The 24,977-nt window shown below is 42.3% G+C and overlaps 1 protein-coding gene and 1 long non-coding RNA gene across 8 annotated transcripts in view; one reads left to right on the top strand and one right to left on the bottom strand.

Moving 5' to 3' along the window:
• Positions 1-21,682, bottom strand: part of COA1 (cytochrome c oxidase assembly factor 1) — a 52,388-nt gene extending 30,706 nt beyond the window's left edge. For 4 of the 7 annotated variants that reach the window (XM_031503929.3, XM_085570243.1, XM_085570211.1 and 1 more), the window contains exon 1: positions 21,613-21,682. The gene's annotated coding sequence lies outside the window, so the exon portion shown is untranslated. Of the gene's footprint in view, positions 1-893; positions 1,064-5,403; positions 7,671-7,691; positions 9,738-21,612 lie in introns of those variants that run through there. The other 3 variants (XM_085570221.1, XM_085570226.1, XM_085570234.1) reach the window with 3 other exon arrangements.
• Positions 13,076-22,569, top strand: LOC146768247 (uncharacterized). Its single transcript, XR_014952316.1, has 2 exons — positions 13,076-19,663; positions 20,937-22,569. It is a non-coding gene; the product is annotated as an uncharacterized LOC146768247 (long non-coding RNA).
• The last annotated feature ends 2,408 nt before the right edge of the window (positions 22,570-24,977 follow it).

The following is a 24,977-nucleotide window of genomic DNA, read 5'->3' as shown; positions in this document are numbered from 1 at the left end:
AAGCAATCAGATCTCTGCTGTGTCAAAAAACTATAATGCCAGAAAAAAATCATTGTGTGCTCTAGAAGAAGGATGGGGGAGGGCACAAATTACACTATTGCCTGACCTTGGATAATGATGAAGCACTGTCCTTGCTGAAGAAAACACATTTGGTGTCTTCCACATCTATCCTATCTGTTTGAAACAAACCTTGGAGTGCTCTACACAGGTGACTACATTCACATTCCCATTGGAGTTCCCAATGGATTTGTTCCAGAGGAGTGCTCTGACACTGATGGTACGACCATGGGTAGTATGAATGACCAGGAAACCCCTTGCTGGGGAAGAACAGCAGTGCACCAAGTTCAGCCACAGCATTTTTAAGAAATAGCTGTTCTACTTTGACAAGGTCCATGAAGTTCAGGAGAGGTCTCTTACTCTCCCAGACAGAACACCAAGCAGAACATCAAACCCAAGTGAAACACAGCAATGTACAGTAGCCCTCAGTTGGTGTGTAAATTGGTCAGTAAGGAAAAATTACACACATTTTCCACTGCTCTCTCACATTTTAAGATAATCAAGATGAGTACTGCATTTGTAGGGTGATGTCTGGAAGTATGCGGGAGAACACCAGGACTTGCAGTGTCACCCATCCCTCCTTTCCCAGAAATCCAGCAGCCAATTTCAGCTGTTTTATCACAGGTATGATTCAAGGGACTGAGATGAGTCTCCTGTGGCTCTGCCCTTTTGAATGTCACTGCTGCTCTATGGAAACCCAGCTGCCACTATGTTTTCCTGACCACCTCTGAAATTACTGTCAAGGACAGAAAATATTACTTAAATTTTAATAAATTGAATACCATGGGGTTAATTATAGCTATTTACAGGGAGTGTATGGGATTTGGAGGGCCTACCTTCTGGTGTTTTTGCACAAAGCGTTGCCTCTTCCTTTAAGCTCTAATTAGCTAGCTTTTTTCTTTTTAATAGCCAGCCTTCAAATGACTGCTCAGTAGCTCCCATTTTGCTCCTCATCAGCAGCCCTCCAGCACAGTTGCTACAGAAGGGAAGCAGCCCTGCAGTTTGCCTTGAAGGGAGCAGGTGATAAAGAATCTATCAGAAGTGGTGTAAACCAATAAAATGAATTTTAAAAAAATAAAAAAAAAAACCAACCAAACAAACAAAAAAAAAAGAGTCCCAACCCCTAAACTATATTAAACAAGGAAACTATATAAGAAACCAAAAATATGGGAAGAAATAAGAAGGAACTGCAATATCTGAAGCAGCTTTAAGGTCAAAAATGTTCTCTCTGTATGCAGCCCTCTTGTCCAGCTGCATATTCTGCCTTCCTGCATATGCAGAATGCCAAAAGCCATCAATAGCAGATAAGCACCTAGGAAAAAGCAAGCTGTTCCAGCACAATGTCAACTGTGAAACTCAAAATAATTTTTCCTCTGCTCCTTATTTTCAACCTTCACATTTCCTCCCTAGTGCTAAAACCTTTTCAAAATTTAAATGGACCCTATTACCTGTACTTCTAGCTACTCAGTTTATTCCTCTAAAGAAAAAGGGTCCTTTCAGGACACTGTTAAAGTGAAGGCACACAGTAACACACTGTGCCCAAATACGAGGAATTTATTCCAGACAGCTTTTCAATCTCATGCCACTAGATGAAAACTAATAGTGCCTAAGAACCAGCACAGAAGAGAACTTTGGAAGTTTAGGGATATTTTGGCCATTGTTTTGGGTTTTTTTTGGTTTTTTTTTTGGTTTTTGTTTGTTTGTTTGTTTGTTTGGGGTTTTTCTGGTTTTTTTTTTTCAAAAATGACCAACATGTTCAGTAGGCAGACCACTGCTTTCCCTCAAGTATCTGCTCCTGCCTGCTAAATGTTCAAAACTGGACTGTTGCCATGGAGGGAGCAGAGGGCAGTGGTTGGAAGATGAGGGCTGGCACAGGCACTGCAACCAGTAGCTGGCTTGGTGCCTGCCTTCTCCTTCCTACCACAGCAGTTGGCTCCAAGTGGTAGGCACAGGAGACTGGTCTGGGCTCCTGCTGAGGTGAGACAGGGTGAAGGGAGGAGGGAAGAAAATATGCTGAATTTTTTTTTTTTCATTTTATAACCAAAAGCAATAATGCTAGTAAGGGAAAATGGGAATCAACTTGCCAACATGGAGAGCAGGATATCTCCAAAATTTCACATGGAACCCTGTGGTTTCTGAGGTTGGAACACCATTACCCAAATTAAGAAAGCTATCTTCCATTTCAAGGAAGGGAACATAATAGCTAGAATCACTCTTGCAGAAAAGCCTAACTTGTCTGACTCCTCGAGCATGCTCCAAAACTTTATCTACTCTCCTTTGTAGCAGAACAGCTGCACTGCCCTGGGATGCTGAGCTGAGAGCCCTCCAGCACCAAGGTGTCTCCTCACCTCATGTTTTGGCTGAAAGTGTCAGATCACAGTGCAAAACCCCTGCTCCAGGTCCACCTTTCGCATTCACAGCAATTTCCCCAAAACAGAGAAAACAAAGTATCGTCTCCTCTTCTAGGATTTAGAGTTGTGACACCTGAGAAATGCTTGCCAGCATGTGTAACACCACATCTGTTGCAAGATATAGTTTTATTGTTCAAGTGAAGAAAAGCCTGTCTGGAGACACCATGCAGGGCTGCTTTTTTTTTTTTTTTAAACTAATTTTGTGATGAGGTAATGATCCAGCAGCTTAGAGCTTCTGCTCCAGCCAGGACTTAGCTGCCTATTCAAAGTCCCAAGATCTCAGTCGCACCGATGACTGGTCACCCCCTAAGCCTGTCACCCGTGGGCTCAGAGGCCTGCAGCCAGGCAATGAGAGCACCGGCTTAGTTACAAGCTTAAAGAGCTGAGAGCTTTAAGGAGGCTGAGACTCCGGATTAGCGAGGGTGTTTCCAAGCGGGGCGGCGGTGCCACCAAGCAGGAGCTGCCGGCAGGCTCGGGCTGCCGGTGCCACCTTCTGGACACACGCACAAGCGCTATTAACCTTCCTCTTCGGATGGAAGAACACCACGGAAAGTGGCTTCCTTTCACTCCCTGATCCTGCTTTTCTGGGTTTCTACACGCCTCTCTTCGAATACCTCAGTCATGTAGCACATAATTGAGGGGGAGCAGCCCCAACAAGGAGGCAGCAGCAGAATGTGCGGCTGCACTGCACATCTCACCTCCCATGGAAAAGAATATACCACAAGCTCTCAAAAATGTTCCCAGCCTTTAGTATTTCATTTTCTTCAAGCATTTCTGTGAAACTGCCAAGCCTGGCAGAAGTAGACACAAGACTCATTTAAGAAACACCTGTGCATTTTAGGGATGAAAAGCAGGGGTACTTAAGGGCACCCATGTTAATGCCAGAAGTGCCATCTCAGGGGCTCAGAGTATTTATTTGAGCCTGTGGAGAGGGGTCTGACTTGCCTTGGTGGCTGATTAGCTTAATAGCCACATACGAGTGCAGATACGAAATCCTGCCATTTATGCCAACAGCAGTTGTGTTGTCACAGAGAACCGTACCCTTTAACATCCAAAACATAAATTGTTGCATGTGGTTACACAGGTATTTCTGAGAGCAAGGCCAACGTTAGAGAGGCCACCTCATTCCAAAACAATCCGAAATTATATCTCACATGTACACCAGCTGCAGTTCTTTCTATTTCTTATAGCTGCAGAGTGGGATTTGACCGCTGTCTTCCAAGAGGCAAATTTGATTCATACACCCAACACAGTCCTCAAAAGTGGCTTGCAGAATAAGATTGGGAACAACTTTCAGTGCAGAGAAGATGTCTCCAAGGAATGGTTTAAAGACTGCAATTAGGAGTGGTAGGTCAGAAAAAAAAGCTGTGAGGTTGGAAAAAAATGTCTGAACCAGTAGAAAACAAATTGGAACCAAAAGCCAAGCTATGGGGACAGTCAGGAAGCAGGCAGCAATAAAAAGCTGCAGGCTGAAGAGTGCAGTACTTTTGCCCCAAACTAAGATGGAACTTAAGAAATACGGACTTTGAAGCTGTCAAATGCTTGCAGCAGCTGCAAGCATGCAGCATGTAAAACAAAGGGCCTCAATTTAGTGGCAGCTTTTTTAGGGATTACCATAACATGAGACAGTGGTAAAATAGAGGCAATGGGCCTTATGAAATGTACACATAATAAAATTTAGTCAATAATGACAACTTGAATGATCTAAGTATTATATAAATGCTGCTGCACTTCCTTCTATATTGCAAATAACACCTGTTTCCATTCAGAGGACAGGGCTCAGAAGTAATGTGGAGTCAGGCTGAAGGACCCATAAAGCACATGTGCAGCAAAGGTAAAGCAATATATTTATTTCAGAATGAAGTCTTTTTTTAAATTGCATTTATTCTCAAATATGTGCATAGCTATATCATAAATACTACCTGTGTGGCAATTAACGACACACTGCAGTTTTAATATTACCATGTTGCTGTTATGCAGCCCAGTTTCAGATGCTGACCCATCCAGGTTGCCAGTTTTTATAGCTGGACTCTACCTGACTTTAGCTACTGCACAGCAGCCCCAAAGAAATGTATTGTTACTGCTTGTTTGTGCATTGGCTTAATTCAATTTCCTTTAATGTAGATTTATTAAATATAGCAATAAACTATCTTCCACAACAGTGTAATCAGAATAAATTATGATAAGAGCAATTTATTCATGTCAAGGCCTCTAATTCTTACTGCTGTTAAGTCTCAGTTCCCATAGCCCTCCAGGACATGGAAGGATAAGAACAAATCCTACCTGAAATAAGTTTCAGCACAATCTGAGATTCTGAGCCCTGCAGAAAGGGATTTACAGATGCAGTTCTCTCTAGGACTGCTATATACTGTTGTATGATTTATAACGAAAGGCATCACCAAAGTACTTCTACTCTCACTGAGAACCAGTTCTATTTATAAATTTTATCATTTCTGGTCTGTACTGATTTTAAAAGCATCTTCAGTATGCAAGCAGATGTTTAATGCATTTTGACCCCAAAGCAGGAAATTTGCACAAGTATTCCCACTAGAATGTTTGTCCTTGCATGTCCATGCATTAGGCCTCTGTTTAAAATCTGTCCGTGTCCCTAATCTCCCTGGGGAGCATTCCCTGAATATTCAATGCTAGTCCACAGTCTGTAACAAAAGAGGGAAGAGAAAAAAAAAAAAAAAAAAAAGAGGGACAGAGAATAGTATTTATGCAGAAAATACAAGAGCCTTTTCACATAAAAAAAACATATGCACACACAAAAGCACCTCCACTACAGAGCCTGGCATTTCCACAGCAAGGATCTGACAGCACGTGCAGTTTTTCAAGTTAACTAATTTACAATAAGGGCATCAGACATCTGAGCTCCAGATGCACTCATTCAGGCAGCCAAGGCCATAAATAAAATAGAAAAGAATACTCTTACCCTAACATAGATTTTATAGAGATGTGTTGAAGTCTTAGCAGATGGGTTTTGCTGTCTCAGCTTTTACCTGTGTAACAAAATAAACGCGTAAAACTGCTTACTGGCTTCTTCAATTCAAGATCTTTGCATTTGCTCCCATATGCTCCCATGAAGATATAACTAATTTAAACAATAAGTAAAATCCTACTCCTCGGGGAAGCTCATGGCAAAATTCCCACTGGCTCCAGCAGGCTCTGAGTGCTGCTCAACATAAATGCAATTGGTTGAACTTGGATGATAGCATAACCAATACTAGAACTGATTTTATATTCTTCAATCTACAGATTTGCCAGCTCTACTGCCACCTTAATGGTTCTGCTTTTGTCCCATGGTCCCATGGAAGAACAAAACCAATGACATAGCTACTGTCAACTGTCAGCTAGGGTTGCTGCAGCCTCAGCCCAGGCTGCCAACCAGCTCTCTCTGATGGAGAAGTGAGAAACGCTTTCTGGAATTAGGACAAGAGATCAAAACATTTTGTCATATCACTAACTTTGTTTTGCTCAATCTACATGGTGCTCTAACAGAGCAGAAAACTGGAATCACAAATTTGAAAAGATGGCATATGACATAGCAAACATTTCTGAGTTTCAGAAAAGTTTGCCAGGTGAAAGCTATCATCATCATCCCTCACACAGAAACATCATCATCATCATCATCATCATTCAGTCTAGCTTTTATAAACATCTGAGCATTCTTTTGCAGCCAGTGTGCTGTTTGGGCAGATGGCATGGAAATTTTACAGTCCATTTCATCCCTGATGTCTATACACAATGCTCACTGTTAATAATGGGATAAACACACAGCTACACTGATGAACATACATGTGTATACAGACATGCTAAGGGAAGAAAACATTTCTGACATGTTCTTATAAGGGAATTAAATTGGTGAAGGTAGATTTCTGAGCTCAGCACATGCTAGAAGTGCATCCTCAAAACTGTGTGTTTGGCTGACTTTAGAAAATATTGTGTACTTGTGAGCAACTGTGAACATCTGAGGATGGGGCAATAACAGGGAGAGGAATACACAGTCTGGGACCAAAGCCTGCATCAGGAGGAAAAAACAGGGGCAACTCCAGACTTGAGAGGTAGAACAGGCAGTGCAGGGAATGGCACCAAGGAAGTTACTGGGCTAATGCATGGCTTGCATGGTATCCATGGTTGGATACGTCCTTCCAGAGCTATTTTTAAGAGGCAGCACTTGACTCAAGCAGTTCTTGCAAACTAGGCTCTGCTTGTCTCTCTATGCCTTTGCTCAGTCCCTACCCACTGTCCGCATCCCTTTCTTCTCTAAGGACCACACCCATATAGGGCACCCCTGATTCCAGTCACAGCACTGCTTTATAATACAGCTCAGGGAAAGACAGAGGAGGAAGAAAAGAACAAATGATGATTGATGATTGATGACCCAGATTAACTAGAGAATGTGCTTAAAGCAAGTTTGTTTCACCAATGGCAGTGCTTTGCTGTTTGCTTTACCCCTTCCAGACTAGGTCATCTCAATTCCTTTTCTCCATTTAATGGTGACATAACTAAATAGCCAGGAAGAAGCTGTCTCAGCTATCATAAAAACACAGGACGCAGTAATCATAGGAGGCTACTGTCTAAGCCATGATCTCCACATTTAAGAATCTGCTGGTCTGTAATTCTGAAGAACACATTTATTAGCAAAATTCTGTTTTTATAAGCTGCAAATCAAGACACAGCTTCCTTCAGCATTGTACCAGATTTCTGAATCATGAGCCTGAGATTTTGCTTTACAAATAAAATTGCTTGCTCAACAGCAGAACACTTCAGTCTTCTTTTTCTACAACTACTGCTTAGTCTTAAACCAGAACTAAACAGCTCTGGAATTATACATGCGCCTAAAGTCCTCTTAGTATCTACCAGATTCAGTATAAACACATAATGATGAGTTTCTAAGTCTGGTATCTGCTCAATTAGCAGCATTTTCAGTATCTGGCTACTTTGCAACACTTGACAGCTAAGTAAAGCATGTCGACTGCACAGTCAGATATGTGGATTTTTTTTGTTTTGGGTGGTGGCAGTACTAGAGGTTTCCCCAATATCCCTTATTTCAAAGCGGGAAAAAAAACAACAATGGCCAGCTCTGTACCAAACCACAGGTCAACAGATTTCAATGGTCCAAGGTTAAAATTGGCCTCCAGCTAGCTGCACAGACCTATCCCATAGGTATTAAACAGGAAACATTTAAACCTTAAAAATAGTTACAGTTATGTGACTTACCCTTATAAAAGGATTTTTATCATGTACATGAAGACTAGAAGCTTTCCTCCTTTGAAATGTTTGTGTCTGACACTTTCCCTAAAGCACAGCAAGTCTGTGTTTTTCTCTCTTGCACAGGCTGTGGGTTTTGTTTTCCTGATCTTTTTTCTTTCACAAATCAAGCTGTCAGCAGCACGGGAAGTAATTCTGTAACTGGAACACATAAGAGCTCTGTTCTGAGACTGCATTGCTGCCCCCAGTAAAGTTACCCTTGGAAACAAGAGCACTTGAGAATATCTTAGCACTGAGTGAAAGGTTTTTTGCTATGGTTTATTTAACTGAAAAGGAAAAACATAATTCAAGGAAAAAGCTCCAGAGCTTAGAGATACTAAAAGTATACAGTCTCTCCTGAGCTTCCTGCTACTGCAGGTCACAACCTCTAAAGAGCACTGTGTTTGAATATCCATTTCTGTAAAGACAATGCTTTTGAGCTGGGAGATAAACCTAGTTTTCTTGGACTGATATGAAAGCTAAACAATAATACATGCTCCTCTCTTACTACACAAACACTCCCAAAACTAAGGGAGTCCAGTCCAATACCAAAGGGCCACGCTGTGTACAGCTGACTGCCATATGAATTGCTTTAGCCTGCTATTCACTTCTTCCTCTGCTCCTTTATGACTGCCCCATATCATAGCTGCTAGGTATTCTCTCCACATGTCCAGGCTTCAACCCCGGCAGATCCATCTCATCTGTCCCCAGATGCCACATCTAGCCACCACAACCCAGGTGGCCCAGTTTACCTAACCTCCATCTCCTGCAGGGCCCTGGAGCCTATCTCCATCATCAGATGCACTGTGCTTACCCAGCCCAGCCATGTAATTAGCAGCGCAGCTGCACAGCCACCAACCTGCCAGCACACATGTGGCAGACCACTTCTTGGCAACTATTAATCACATATTGCATAAGAAACAGTCCCTTAATGCAGGCAAGTCTTTCCACTCCCAAATCATGTAAAAGACATAAAAGCTTTTGGCCATGCAGAAAAGTGAACAAAATGAGTAGTAATTAACTCTCATGACTACAAAGGCTTACAACTTCGGCACTTGCAAAGGGGATTGGAGGCAGCTGAGCTGAGAAAGAACTGTAGCAGAACAAGTATTTGCCTGGGAGCAAACACTGCCTGAGTGCTTATTTTAGAATGAATAGTCATGTTAGTTAACCAGAGCTAACTTTTGAACAAATAGCTCATGTTACAGCATACCGAGGTACACTAGATGCATCCTTTGATGTACTAACTGACAACCTACTGCTGATTTTTTTCAGAAATTTAAAAAAAAAAACATGATTTATCAACTTCATAGCTGATTCTGGGTTTTGGCACAGTCTTTTCACAGATTAATGGAAACAAACCTAAAATGGATTTAATCATTGCAGCATGAGATATTTATATTCAGCAAGAGCATGTGGTTTGCAAATTTTAAAAAAAGGAACCAAAAAAAAAAGTTTTTCTGTAAATCAACATGTTTGACTGTTCCTCACTATCTCAGGACAGGCAAATATTGGTACACTATATGTCCTTGGTGTTTCTGACCTTTCAGCACAACTGCAGCCTCTAAGCACCAGGAATTGGTCTGCTGTTCAGCAGCATGCTATGCAGCCTGACACACCCTTCATGCCACCTACTTGAAATACCAGTGTGGACAACTAATATGACTCCCATGGTTTTCAAGAAGAATGGGAAGAGAGCTGGGATTTGGGGAGTGACTTATAAAGCAGAAAAAATTAATCCCAAAAATATTAAGTAAAATGTGTTCTGATTATTACCATGAAAATAAACACATCTAATCTGGAAACATGTGAATTCAGGAGTAAAAATTTATTTTCTATATGAACTACTTCACACTGGTCATAAACTTAAGGGATTTGTCAGGGATTGAAGATTCACTTGTCAGCTGCTATGTCCTTAAATTAGCTTTATAACATCCATACTGACTGAAGGAGTATATGTTCCCAATTTAGCAAATCAGGCTGTCTCTGTCCAGGTTTCGCTGTAACTCTGAAGACCTGAAAAACAGTATTAAAGGCAGTGATTCTTCTGCCCCCTAGTAGACATAATCTACTATATAAATTTTCTTCTGTCCTGGCTGTTGTGGAATGGACAACAAAATTATTAACCTAAATTCCAGAAGCTGCATAAAGTGTATCTGGCTCTTCACAATCTTTTGAGGAGAAATTCACATACCAAAACCCATAGGTCTGCTATGACCTGTTCCTGTATCTCCTATTTTACTTCAGGTCCCCAGGAAAATTCACCACATACATTCATTCACAACTTCACATCCATACCACAGTTAGGTATGGATGGCCTTGTTTGCAAAGCACTTGACAGAACTTAGGGCTTCACTGCCACAGACAACTCAGACCCTGACAGTTTAACCCAGCCCAAACTTCTTCACCCCTGTTTTACACTCCCACCTGTAATGTGGAGATGATAAAATTCTTCAATCTTTCCAGCTAAATATTCTTCTGCTTTTTAAATGGTACATTCTTAGGACAGAGGATCAACCACATACTTACCCAGAACCCAGCACAAATTACTCTCTAATTTAATTCTTTGGGATCTCTGGGTAAGAATCAGCCCCTAAGATGTCAACCAGCTTTTCTTTAATAGCATTTTTAAAGTACAAACCAACTGTAAATCAGACCAGGCAGATTCTCACTTTGGGTCATTAGGTTTACCTCATTTCCATCCTCCTGTCTTTCTATGCTCTGAGTGATTCCAGGCAAGTTTCTTGCTGATCTCTTACACTTGTTTTTGCCATCTTACACTATTGGAGCCATGCAAGAAACTGTCATAACAATACTAACTGCTCAGCTTTGACAGGACATAGATATTTTTACTGGATTACTTTTCTGGCACAGGATTTAAAGCACCAAATTATTTGACACCTGTAATTTTATACTTGGAATAACACAAGGTATTCATTTTTCTTTTGTAATGTAACATAAAAGCAAACTCTACATATATTCTCATCCCAGTGCTGCTGTCTGACAGCTATTTGCCCAAGGAGAAAAAACGTACTGTTACATTACAGAATATGTGGAAAAGTAAAAGCTATGGAAAAGAAATCATTAAATAGCTAACTTATTCCCCTGCTAGCACTAGACTGTTCCCTGCAGCATGTTTCATAGCATTTTGTCCAGTCTGGTTTTACAAGTTTCACATTACTTTCATTTATATATTTAATACAGCATTGAGTCCAATGTGGTTTGGTGCTGCTTATTTTCCTTGTCTTTCAACTACAAGACTCAGTGCTAGACCAGCTGTTCATATAGAGTCAGTTCCAAAACTACTGAAAAAATATCTGGACTCTTTCCACTGACTTCAACAGGCTTTGGATCGGGCTCAGGAAAAGACGACAAATACATTTCATGTAAGACTAAGCAGGTTACAGTCAGCAAAATATAAAGAGGATTAGATGTGTATGATCCAAAGGCACATTACTCTGCCTAACACACTTTCACTTTCATGGAGAGAAAGGGACAGATTCATTTCTGGTGCTCTGCCACTAAATCAATGCTACCATGCAAGGACTGAGTGTGATCTGGAATCCACCCAGTTAACCTCATTGCCACTGGGATTTTCCTAAACAAGAGGTGAGAAAATTTATTTTCTGAAATTGTAAAACCAGTAAGCAAATCATAGAATAATGGAATGGTCTGCATTGGAAGAGACCTTAAAGGTTATCTAGTTCCAACCCCTCCCCTCCCACCATGGGCTTTTTTGCTTTTCAGTTAAGTTTGGGTCTTTAGACACCCTATGAAATGAGTATCACGAAAAACACAATGGATCTTGTCTCTGTCAAGGAAGGACAAACTCTCTTTTACTTCAGAACCTAAAATGGGTCATATTTGGTTTAAGACACACATATCTAGACCTTCACTTTCTGTCACCAAAACAGATGGGCAACCCCAAACAAATTTGTGCATATTTTATGGAGCACTGATACTACAACATCCCCTGACTGTGTACGCTTTGAGAGTGTGATTTCTGAAAGCTAGGATGCCTCTTATCAGGGATTATTCTACTAGTGGGGGATTTATTCTGAACAATACCATCAAATAAAGATGGTGGTGAGCAGTTATTCTTCCCACCCTTTCTAAGTTCACAGTAAGATATGTCAGTGTAAGCTGCTGAGAATGCTTTAATCAACCACTTTTTTTTCTGTTCCTTCTGTTCCCTAGGGTCAGGGGACTTCATGGCAATGCTTTGTTGTAAAATGTGTACAGTTATAACCTACGCTAAAAGTATGCCATTAATGAACAAACACTGTGTGTGTGTGTGTGTGTGTGTGTGTGTGTGTGTGAGGCAGATGAGAATGTTCTTTTGATCTTCTGAGCTCTACCACTGTGGCAGACGAGTGTCTAAACTGCTTTATTAATGCACTGAAGTCTTCCATCATTTCTCAAACAATACTAAAAGAAAAATCAGAATTTAATAATGGTGTGATTTTATGTTCTTCCAATTCAAATCTAGCTGGAAGTAGGGGAAAAAAGAAAATTATTTCTTTAGTTCTTCATTTTCCAGAGCGGTGGGAGGAATATTTCATGTGCTTGGCACTGAGGCAGCCAACAGAAGCTTCTCAATGTTTGTTTAATTTCAAAGCAGTTTCCACACAACATGGGAGGTATATTTAGCTTTAGGTAAAATTCTGAAATTAATTCAACAGAGCAAGGTAATGGATTCAAAGTATTTTTGAGGATAACACAGAATCAGAATAAGCATGATTAAAAATCATAAAGGTTTATGAATACAATTATAGCAATGGTTTTAGCTTCCAACATATGAATAGCAGTGAAAAACAACGCAACTGGTGTGAGGCCACTGAAACATATGGAAGAAAGTTTCTATGCAAATGCCTGTAGGAAAGCAATGTAGAAAATCCTTGATAACCCTTCCAAATACATTATTCTAATGTGGTGGCATGATGAAAAACTGAATCCACCTAAATTTTCCCAGACTGAATGACATTTCCAAGGAGAAGAAAAAAAGAGGCAATAGACCTCTGTTCTATAAAAGAAAGAAAACAAATTACCACTTCACAGGCAGCTAAGTTGATTTATCAAGTCACTTGAAAAAGTGAAAGGTCAGGTCTCTCAATCTCTTTGTCATTCTCTCAGCTGCAGTTGCAACATCTCAGTACTCCCCTGATCATACAATCACAGAAATCATTTGGGTTGGAAGGGATTTCAAAGATCACCTAGTTCCAAACCCCCTACCATGGCCAGCGATGCTACCCATTAGATCAAGATACTGAAGCCCCATCCAATCTGTGCTTGAATACTTTTAGGGATTGGGCATCTCTCTGGACAACCTGTTCCAATTTTTTAACATCCTCACATTCTTATGTGAGGATGTTAAAAAATTGATATCTTATGTAAACCTACTCTCAGTTTAAAAACCATCCCCCTTTGTCCTATCATCACAAGCCCTTGTCAAAAGTCCCTCTCCAGCTTTTTAAAGGTCCCCTTCAGGTACAGGAAAGCTGCTCGAAGGTCTCCCTGGAGTTTTCTCTTCTCTAGGCAGAACATCTCCAACTCTGTCAGCCTGTCACCACAGGAGGATACCTCTTCAGCCCTCTGAGGATCTTTATCGCCCTCCTCTGGATTTGTTCAAACAGGTCCATGTCCTTCTTATGTTGAACATAGCATTTTACAGAGGGTCTCATGAGAACAGCGCAGAGAGGCAGAATCCCCTCCCTGGTCCTGCTGGCTACGCTGCTTTGGATGCAGCCCAGGACATGACTGGATCTTTGGGCTGCAAGTGCACATTGAGTCATGTCAAACTTCTTGTCAACCAACACCCCCAACTCCTTCTCCTCAGGGCTGCTCTCCATCCATTTTCTGCTCAGCCTATTTGTGCTTGGGATTGCTCCAACCTATCTGCAGCACCTTGCACTTGGCCATGTTGGACTTCATGCGGTTCACACAGGCTTAACTCTCGAGCATGCCAAGTGTCATCGCTTCCCTCCACACCTCACAGCTTGGTGTCATTGGCAAATTTGCTGATCCTCTACCTCCTGTCATTTACTCAGCCATTTACCTCACTATGCCGGAGAAACCTACCCACCTTCCTGCTGTTTTTCTTCCAGGCTAATAGGTCAAAGTGGCTAAGGGAGAGATCCAACACGTCAGAACCAGGGCATGGTAAGCAGCAGAATTACCAAGACCTAAGACTCCTGAGGAGAGAAAAAGGACTGGGGACTGCCATGTCTCTCTTCTGTGCAAACTGAAATTGTCTGAGGGTGTATCATGGAAAAACTGTCTCATTGCAAGGACTTGCTATTAGAAGAGAAGGGTGAATTGACAGGAGAGGTAGAACAAGTAAGGGTCCTGTCCTTTGGAGGAGTGTGTATATCAGGGTGCAAACTAGAATGGTAGAAATCCCATAGGTCTGCAGAGGATTTCATGGGTAAGAAAAACCGTGTATATAGGCAGCAGCTGCAATTCACAGGAACAGGAGACGTATAATCCATACACAAATAACTATGTAGTTCCCCATGAAAGAATGGGCCTGACTGCACAGCCCATGTAGACTGACTACATCAAGTCTGCTGTTTCTGATGAGTTGTACTTCATATGCACGGCCAGACAGCACAGCACGCACACAGCTCTGCTCCTGTGAGGGGCTTCATGTCCTGTAACTGCTGTGTGTGCTTGCAGTGCTGACATCCAGACTTCCCAGGCATGCAGCAACCAGCCCAAAAGAGTCTACTCTCTACAGCTACCACATATCTGAAAAACCCAGACAAATTTATGAAGCTCTGAAAATCTGCCTAAATATTATTTCCAGGTGCAAAGAGTAAATGTGCCTGGGAAAAGGAAGCCTGTAGCATCTAGGAAGTCCTTTGCTACCTGCACAAAAGCAAACATAGGACACCAAAAGTTTAGGAACACCTGTTCTAATGAAGTGAAGGCAGGGCTGCAGCTTAAGTCTCAAATACTTTCCCTGTCTTCTCTACTGACTTGATTTACCAAAATTACATTTGACAGTGAATTTGAGAGGACATGCTTTCATGTAATGGAAATAGAAGAGATGTGTTGAATTTCAGTTTCACAAATGTGGGTGTTACTGATGCCATTACAAAAGCTTAATAAGGAACTCACTTCAGGTCTACACACCCAGGAGGAAAATAACTGTAAACAAGTAAGAGGCTATTCACTAAGATGAGAATCCACCTTTCTCTCTCCTTTAAATGGCATTGGCTTACAAAATTAATTCTTTACATGCCTCACAGAGACACAGTACTTAATATATATTAACTGTTTTGCCATTCTGATGGAAGACATCATACTATTGTGTGTAACGATTAATACAGTGTAAAAGTGATGCCATTGGTGTTGCTCAAGCAGAATGCTGAAAGGATATCTATTCAGGTTCTGATTTAAAAAGGGAAATGGAGATGGAAAAGGTTTAGGAAAGCTATTTAAAACTCAGCCTAAAGAAAAAGGGAGAACTGGGAAGGAGAAGAGCTAAAACATTTTTTTCAGCGGTATTTACTGTGTGATGTGCATTAATTCCTGCAAAACTGAAGTGTAAGTGCCTACAGCAAAATCCTGGCTCCAGTCAAGTACACAGAAAACTTTTCACTGACTTCAGTGAGGTGAAGATTGTTAAGTTTTTGTCATAGTTTCCAAAAGATGCATTTCATATGCAAGTTTGCAACTTTTCTTGGTTCCTTGTTTATAGTTTAGGTTCAGGAAATAATCTCATCAAGCTCAGGCATGCTCACCATGTAAAGGCAACTGCTCAGCTTTTAATCTTTCTACTACATCCTACACTTGGAGTAAACCTTTCCATACTGTTAATGAACTTGGACTTGAGCTACCTTTCTAAGCTCATGGCAGAACTCCAATTAAATAGAAGCTCTGCAGAGATTACTGTAAATTTTGTAATAAATGTGGGAAGCAAACATCCTGTGTTTAACAGTATACCCCTGGAGGTAACTCACTTACTCAGAAGCCTGTGGAATTTTGATTGGAAAAACAAAACAAACAAATTCCAAAACTCACAAAGTAACAGAAATTCAGGCAACTTATTTTTTTTTAAGCATTAGTCCTTCACACCTAACAAGATTAATATTCAGGTAAACAAGTTCCTCACCACTTGTGGATAAGGCAGAGTTAATTCAACTGAAAGCTTTACACCTGTGAGACTCAAAGAAGAAAGGTTAAAAGGAGTAGCAAGGGAGAGGCACAAAAATTTGAGAAAAGATACTTGTGAGCTTCTAGTATTAAGAAAAGTAATTTTAAGGCAGAAGCCTACAGCTACTTTAGGTAGGCAACTAAGTGAAAATGTTCTAGGCTTCAAATTTTGATATATTTTCATTTGACAAGGATTGAAGACTGTTATGTGGTGTATATGGGGATCTTGGTAAGCTATTAATTACCCTTTTCCAAGTGGTGTGTGATGGCTTCCATCTTCTTAATGCACCCCTATTCAGCACAGGAAATCTTAAAAGTGCTATTTATTCTAAAGCACTGTTAAGATGGGCTGTCTAACCATGATACATGTAGAAATGTTGTACTACAGCACTTGTAGAGCAGTTTTGTGCCTATGCAACTGCTAGACCAAATGTAATGATCAAGTTGCACATGGCAGCTCTCCCTTTCACTTGTGCTAGCATGCTATATGTTTTTAACTGTTGTGCAGGCTCTGAAGCACGTAGGCTTGTAGTTTTCTCTCTCAGTGCTTGTACAGCTGCGTCCACAAATGCATCTGTCCAGTAAAATCCAAGGAAATGTTCCTGGATGCCAGGATTAAGCTAGATAGCTGCAGCTCTAATAACTCACATGCAGCTCACATTGTAGTTCTAAGTGCTGATAGTTGCTTTCTAGTCCTAGTAGAATAAGCAACATCATTCTTTCATCTAAACTCAGTAGTCAAAATGTGCTGGTGTATGAACTACATCATGTTGCTGCTCTCAGATTCCTAAGGAGAGATGGTATTAAGGTGCCAAGGCAAAAATTCAAGCCTAAATATTTTATTGACTAGAAGTTAAATGTATGATAAGTAATGCAAAGACAGTGCTTGTAGGTAGGCTGTGTCTCCTTCCTCAGAATGCTCATTAATAAGATACTTACTGGACAACCAGTACCACCAAGGCCACTGAAGGGATGCTAACTATGTATTTTGAAGAGGTTTTAATTTTGTGGAGGAGACAGAAGAAAATTATACCAGAAATCAGAGTAAGCAAGGCTATACATAAGAACTTAGTGATGTCTGTATTCTGCTGACAAGACATGAAGGATTTTCAAGATAACTGTGTTCCTCATTTTTAGACCTCAGCAAAAACCACCATCCTGTTAAATAAGGTATTTAATGGCTTGTTTTCCTCACTGTGTGTCCATCTAAATTATCCTTGACTCTTTACCTGGCAAGGTCTGTCCTTCCCCTACTGGCTTACACTTCTCCCAGCAGGCTGAATAGCAGCCCAGCAGCAATCGCTATTAAAACCACACCTGCATGGAAAGTATCTGAATTTCCTCTAAGCTTCTCAAATGAATCCTAATCACTCTTATCTCACATGTTTTCCAGAGCAGGTTTTTGCAGTTCTCTAACCTTTTAACTTTTGTTTCTGTGCCTGGTTTTAATGTTAAAACTTCTTTCATGGTTCTCTTCTGCCATGACAGGACAAATCTACTTATTTTTATCTCTGGCAAGACTTGCATTCTTTCTACTTACTTATAACCTGCTAAACTGAACTATCTGTATCCATAAAAACCTCTGTACTCCGAGTATCTTTTTATTTTAGCTTGCCTCCCAGGTGCCCTACATACATTTCCCAGCCTCAGGTGATGGATCCCTCATCTTACACCAAAATTAATGTTGTTCAATGACTATGTCTTTTCGGTCAGCCTGGATCTTGGTGTATCACCCTGTGTTTACACCTTTGGTTTCTGGTGTTCACCAATACCATGCAACCAGTTGTAGAGGCTCCTGTAGCCTTCTAAAGACTGAAAAGGAGTGGTGTGAGACCTTTTAGGATTGCTTCAGACTTCTGTTGGATCAAATTTCCTTAAGGATATTCCTATTTCTTATGTGTTTTCCTTCTGGAGGAGTTCAAGATGTCAATTTTAATTAATTTAATGCTAGACCGGATTCCTAAAATTATTGCTGGCTATGTCTGTATCAGGAATAAGCATGAGTCTGCAAATGAAAATATCTGATGCTGAGGGCCATGTTCCCACTATGGGTTCTGTGTGTGTGGTTGGTTTAGGTCTTGCCTGGCCTCAAGGACTTTACCACCATTGCGTTGCAGAGAGGGTTGAGCATTCACTGGTGGTGCAGCCTCTTGTGATCCATCTGAAAACTTCATGTTCAAATCAAAGTGCAGTACATGGAGATAATCTGCTTCAAACCCACGCTCTTGGCTCTCATTTATTTAACACCATCAAAGTGAGAATCTGCACTAGTGCTGGCGCACAGATCAACACCTGTTAGACAGTCTGGGAGATTACTGTAGCCATTAATGAACTTAATCCACATCTGGAGAAGGCACACAGGGATGTGGAAGATTTCTATCTCTTTGTTAGTTAATGGGAGAAGCTTACAAAGCCAATCTTCAAAGCAGATACAGCTACAGATAGGAAAAAAGAAAACATTCCCTCTTCACTTGCCTCCAGTTTGATCTATAAGAGGTCTAATATGATGGCAGAATACATTTTGAAGTAATGGATAATTGAGCTTACTATGTTTAGTGTAGTGATCAAATTGACTTTTTATTTGGTGAAGGGAGGGGTAAGAAAGGCAGGGCAAAGCCCCTATTATCTGCTGTGTACTGAAGATATGCAGAGTACTCTCAGAGAGCTCTGGAAATAGGGACTATGTATTTTAGCTGGTGGTATGCTATGCAAACACTTAGTGAAAACACTTAAACATCAAGAAAAGCAAATTACTCTGCCCTGGGGGAAGGGGGTTTGGGTGGTTAAATTCAGCTGCTATTACTGCTGTGCAGTTGTTAAAAAAACCACCACTGCACCACAGCAGATGAAAGGATTCTGTCACTTATGACATTCTAATACCAGGAAGGACCCTCATAACATGCTAAAAGACAAACAATAAAATACCTGGTGATGCTTTTTCAAATTGCTCGCAACAGGCTCACAGCCTGAACTATGCTGAACTGATAACTTGAAATTTTACTAACATGTTCCAATATTCTTGTGTATCAGGTTGCTTTTCAGAAGTATACTCTCAAGAACTTTCTATTCCTTACAATATGCTGAGCAGAAAAAAGTAAAACTGCATTTTCAAAGGGTTAGCTCCCACACTAGCCTGATGGTCATGTAACTGCTCCTCCCAGAATCTGAGACATAACATAGTCCTTTTCTGCATCCTCCTCAGTTACGCAAAATCACAGCTCAAAACTGTAGACTTAGTCACTAACATCAGCACAGAGAAATAGAAAAATCCAGCCAGTGCCTTTCTTTCCCCCTCTACCCTCCCACTTGCTTGTATATGCGAGATTTTCAAGGTAGGTGTTCACACACATCACTTGTTGACTTGTGTTTTAGTTGGACAAGCAGGGAGATCTACACATAAAAGTTGTCCAAAGCCTAGAGCCTCCTCCTAATTCCCAGAACCACAAGCTAGGCTGCTACCAAACTAACCTCAGAGCTGCTCTGAGGGCTGTCCTGCAGCCTGGGTAAGGCAGCACAGGCACATGGAGCAAAAGCTGCTGTGCAACAGCAATGCTCACGCAGGGGGAGCTGGGCTGCTTAACAGACAAGATGCAGTCAGGAGTGCTGTCTAAAGATACAGAAGAAAGGCCAAGTGCCCTAACAGCCACACTGCTTAGGGAGGGTGTGAATGGGCCCATCTCTTTGTGTGAGCTCCAACTCTCAAGGTGTCTTAAGTGTAGTGAAAACAACCCCCAGCATCAGCTCTTCTTCCTGCTTGATCTTATATTGTGGTCACAGCTGCAAAGGTAAGGATGTTATTTTGCTCCTCTGGCATTGAGTCAAAACCCAGAAGTTTGTATTAGAAAAGTGGCCTGGAAAATACTGTGTTAACAGACACTCAAAGCCTCTGACTTCTGGGGAATAACCAGCTTTGAAGTAAAATACATTCAGCAATAATCCATGCACACTTCATTAATTTCAGAAATGCAACAGCGAAGCACTACTTAGAAAAAGCTGTAAGATACTAATGAAGGCTTTGGGGTTTATTTTTATTTTTAATCCCAAAAGCTCCTTATCTCCCTTCTCCATGTTTTTTCATTCAATTTACAGTAGTCTAAGTTAAAGCTCATCTAATAAAAAAATGACACATTAAGTTCGGCTAACCTCTTCACCCCCCTCTTGATAAGAATACTTTCTTCCTTGGGGAATAAATGCAACAACTTTACAATTGGTACATTGCTTGTTTAAGATAACTTTCCTTTGCACTTTGTGTTTAATGGAATTTGGCTGATCTGGGCTATTTCAGCAGTTAAATAATTGAGACAGCAAGGGCAGCAATTTTTGCCAAGTCTTGAATAGCACAAGGATCTCAAGGAAGAAAGGCAGCATTTTGTTATCTTTCAACGTGCAGTCATCTTTCTCTACCACACCCCCAGTCAAGTTTGAGAACCCTTGACACGGGCCACTGCATGATATGAAACACCGGTTTACTGTTCAAATTTGAGTCAAAGCTTAGACTAAAAACAAAGAGTAGCTGCAGTTTAACACTGGATTTAAGTACAGGTCTGAGGAGTTGCTGCTGGAATGGAGGTGCTCATGCCACTTATCCCGTCCTGCTGCTGGGCTGTGCAGCTGCAGTGCTAGCCATGTCTAGAAAGCATTGATAACACTGGAACAACCAACTTTCAAAAAGCCAGCTGATCCCTAAACCGGATGCAAGAGGTACAGCACGATGTACAGCTGTGCGGTGGAACAGGGCCACCTTGCTGCCGCAGCCCGCTATTACTCCAGCCTTTGAATCTCTACTAGGAATTTTTGAAATTTGTTTCAACACTTCAATTCATAAAAAAATGTCTCTAAAAGCAACCCAGACCACTCTTCGAGTTACATGCTCTCTTCTTGCACTTAGAGTTCATGTGAATGAGCAGAAAGAAACCAACTAGGCTGGAAAACGGGAGCAACCAGCGTCCCCGATAAGAAGGGACAGGGGAAATGATATTTGCTTCAGTGATCAGAGCAGACTTGAACAGGGAAGTTCCAATCTTTATAGAGAAGCATAATAATCCCTTTCCTTTGCAGTGTTTGAACATTAGACCTGTTCAAGACAACCCAACTGCTTCACCAGCTGTACCTGAATAACAAAGTAAATCTGATTCCTTACTACGTGGATGAGTCACTGCAAACAACTTGCTTTATGTGGAAATCGCCCTACCCTCGCCACATTTCTCCGGGATGTGCTCCAGTCAGCGAGTTCCCCACAATACAGGGCACCGCGTGCCTGTGCCTGTTTAAGCAACAAGAGATCTTTCCTGCCGCAGCTCTGATTGCTCTCTGCGTATCAGGTTTTCTTTGTAGCTTCCTAGACAAATTTGCCTCGCACTCCTCTCCCGACGGCGGCTGAGAAGTATCTTAAGTACACGTACCACTAACAGGGCCGAGAGGAAGCGTGCCGAGGCTCTCGGGGCAGTGAGCGAGCCCCGCCCGCCTCACGGCACTGCTGCCCCCACCGCGGCCCCACCGCTCCGCGCCCCGGTCTGGCCCCGCCGCTCCCGCAGCCGCCGCGGAGCTGCCGTGCCCGGGACTCCCCCGGTACCAACCCCCTCCCGCGCCTCTTTCCGCCCCCCGGGGCCATTCTGCGCCGGCCCGAGCCCGCCGGGAGGGGCGGCGAGGCTCGCTCGGGTGCGGCGGTGCGGACGGGAGCGGCGGCCGGGACGCCCTGGCCGAGCCCCGGCCTCGGCCGCCCGCCCTCACTCACGGCAGCGCGGTCGCGTCGGGCTCAGGCGGGCGCCGTGGGGGCCGCCATGGCTGCGGCGCCGGCGGGGAGCGGCAGGGGGCGATGGCGGGAGGCGCTGCGAATGGCGGAGAGGAGGGGACGGTGGCAGGGCAGCGCCTGACTCGGAAAGATCCCGACCACACCTGAGCTTGCTGCCCAGATCTACTCTCTTCTGTGGTGATTTATTATTCCTTTATTTATTCTTTTTTCAGGACAAGGAACACCATAAAACCACTCTTGTGCAGTCAAAATTGAAAAAAAGCCCAACAGTGTCTGTCCAGCAAAACCTAAAGAAAGTTCTGAATGTAATCTGGCCATCTCATTTCACACAGTGATATTAGCATTTAATTTAACCACTGCTGTCTTTATCTCATCTTCTTCATTCCAGATTTATCCTTCTCCATTGTTCTGTGTAAGCTGTTGTCCCTGTTGCAGTTTATTTAAACAAGCTGTCCAACAATGTCCCAAAGCTCAGCACTTCGGCTCTGGTGTTTGTCAAGTGTGTGTGTGTTAGCAGTGCTGGATTACATGAACCTAAGCCTTGGCTCACGGCTTTGATTCATCTGAAATTAAATGATGAGTGCATCAATGACATCAGAGTGTGTTCTGCTGCTGTTCCTTAGTGCATCCTACCTGCTTTGATATTTATTGTATGCGTTCCCTGCCTGAGGTGAGTAAGGCATTATGTTCGGGGATATTGCAAAGCCAGTTTGTTCTGTAACCTAAGCAGTTTCCAGCTACTTATTTACACCTGTTGCATTACTGCGGTGATTTAGTGGAATACAGTCTGCTATTTCACATTGTAAATTAAAACTGTTTCTTCCCACGGCACGCTTCTAGCAGTTTCCAGTCAACTTCTACAATCAGGATTTGGTTACATTATTGCATTGCTTTGTTGTTCCTAACAAAAAAATTAAAAAGTGAGAGGTTTCTATACAAGAGATGAATTAATTAATTCAGATGTTTAATTGATTCAATTAATTAATTCAAAAAATTGAACAATGGGAAGGTTCTATATTGTAGCAGAATTGATTAATATAACTCCTTGCTAGGACTTGTAATACTAAAGAAATTGTGAAAGGTGAGAGTAGGCAGAAACAGTATGGAAAGACAATCAGCAGAACAAAAGGACATGCAGATATGACCAAAAGAGAGACAATGAGATAGAGAGAACAAAAAAAGGAGTGAAAGGCCCAGCCTCTTACACTCCTAAGAAGCCCTGTTAAGAGATTGTTTTCTATGCAAAGTTACAGCGTTTTTTAATTCTTTCTCTCATCCTACCTTTTCCTACCTATCTAATTACTCTCTGAAAAAAAATCTATTTCATACATGTCAGACCTGAAGAAAGATTTTGGGCCAGAAACTTGTCCTCCGTTCTCAGCTGTGCCTGTGTTGGCCTACCTACCCCTGCTGTCCCTTTTTCCCGGTAATTTTGCAAGAACCAAAGCTGTGCAATACCCGTCCAACACTGGTGAAGCTTTATCGGTTCTGAAAGGTGCTTATTATTCATAGAGATCCCCTCTGCTATTTCCCCATGGAAGGAGAGACAGCCAGCGTAAGACACCAGTATTACTATGGCCATGCAGGGGGGGCTATTGGTTGTTGCTTCTTGCTGGGCTGGCACTTTCCTCTGCACACTTGTCAGCACCCTAGGGGCCCAAGGCAGGCTGGCCACGCTTCTCACAGCCACCAAAGACTCTGGCCCCAGAGCAGTTTGCCCCTCAGGGTGGCCCGGGGCTGGCTGCCTGTCCCCGGCCAGCTGCACCTGGGCCGCTGCCTCAGCCGTGAGGGATGCAGAGCCGCGAGAGCCCGTGGCTCTCTGCTGGGCCGCACAGCTGAGCTCCCAGCTCCAGCTGGCAGGGCCTCAGCGCCCAGCCTGTGCCCTCCCGCCCCGACGGCCATGCCAGGCCCTGCTTGCTGCCCTGATGGTGGCACTCCCGGCCCCCAGCGCTCTCCAAGGGCTTCTCCTGGGGCACCTTCCTGCAGCCTCTCAGAGCCTGCACAAAACCCAGCAGAGGCCTGCGCTAGGGCTGCTTACAAGGGCCTGGAGGGACAGCACCAGGGGCAGCGGCTTCCCACTGACAGAGGGCAGGGTTAGGCTGGAGATGTGCAAGAAAGTGTGCCTCTGAGGCTGGTGACAACCTGGGCCACGCTGCCCATGGAAGCTGTGGCTGCCCAGTCCCTGGCAGTGTTCCAGGTCAGGTTGCATGGGGCTTGCTGCAATGTGGCCTGGTGCTGCAAGGTGTCCCTGCCCTTGGCAGCAGGCTTGCAACAAGACAATGTCTAGGGACCCTTCCAAGCGGAGCCATGCTGTGATTCTGGGATCAGAGGGGGGTCAGGGGCACGTGGCCTTAATTGCTGATTAGAACCAATTCAGCACTGTTAGTTTGGTTGAGTTCGCAGAGACTGTTCACAAGCCCAGATTCCCATCAGGTGACTTTTACCAATACTATAGGTGTGGCTGAGATCAAGAAAGTCTCGCATGCTCCAGATTCTGCAAAACTGCCTTTTATTGAAACAAGAGCACAGCAGATCCTTGCTTGCTCGTCATGCATGCGCTAACTATGGAGCATTACTACGCATCCAAACAGATCTATTAAATACTCAATTTATATTGTTCCATTGTCATATTCGTCATGATGATTTTTTAATTATATAACATTCCACATATTTAATAAACATTTAATTCTAAACATATTGTATAAAATTACTGTTTTGTAGTAAATACAATATGTGTGTGTATAATACATATTGTATACATATAACTGTACGATCAAAATCTTGCCTCCGAAAAATTCAGTAACTACAGAGTATGAATATGTGTCACAAGAGCCACAAATGACTCTGACATAATAGTGACATCATATACTTGCTATTTCTTTTTATAAAATAATATGATAATTTTAAAGATATTGTATTAAATTACTGTTTTGTAGTAAATACAATATGTGTATGTATAATACATATTTTATAAATATATCTGCATCATCAAAATCTCGCCTCTGATAAATGCAGTAACCACAGAGGATTAATATGTGTCACAACAGCCACAAATAACTGTGGCATAATAGTGACATCCTATACTTGCTATTTCTTTTTTTAAGATAACGTGATCATTTCTAAACTATCGCTATAATATGTATCTATTAAAACACATCTGTTAGTAAAAATATTTGTATCAATATATACACACTATAGTTATATAGACAGATATCTATCTGTCTATGCATCCCATCCATTCCTGTCTTTGTCATGGAGCTACAAGCTGGTTCTCTGCCACCAGCTGCAAGCCCCGCAAGCACACGCATCCAAAGGAGGCCAGCAAGGCTGGTGAAGGCTTGGGAGCA

The sequence above is a fragment of the Lonchura striata genome, chromosome 2, assembly GCF_050655825.1.
Source record: "Lonchura striata isolate lonStrDom1 chromosome 2, ASM5065582v1, whole genome shotgun sequence".
Lineage (NCBI taxonomy): Eukaryota > Metazoa > Chordata > Aves > Passeriformes > Estrildidae > Lonchura > Lonchura striata.
This window is presented reverse-complemented; position numbering and strand designations above follow the sequence as displayed.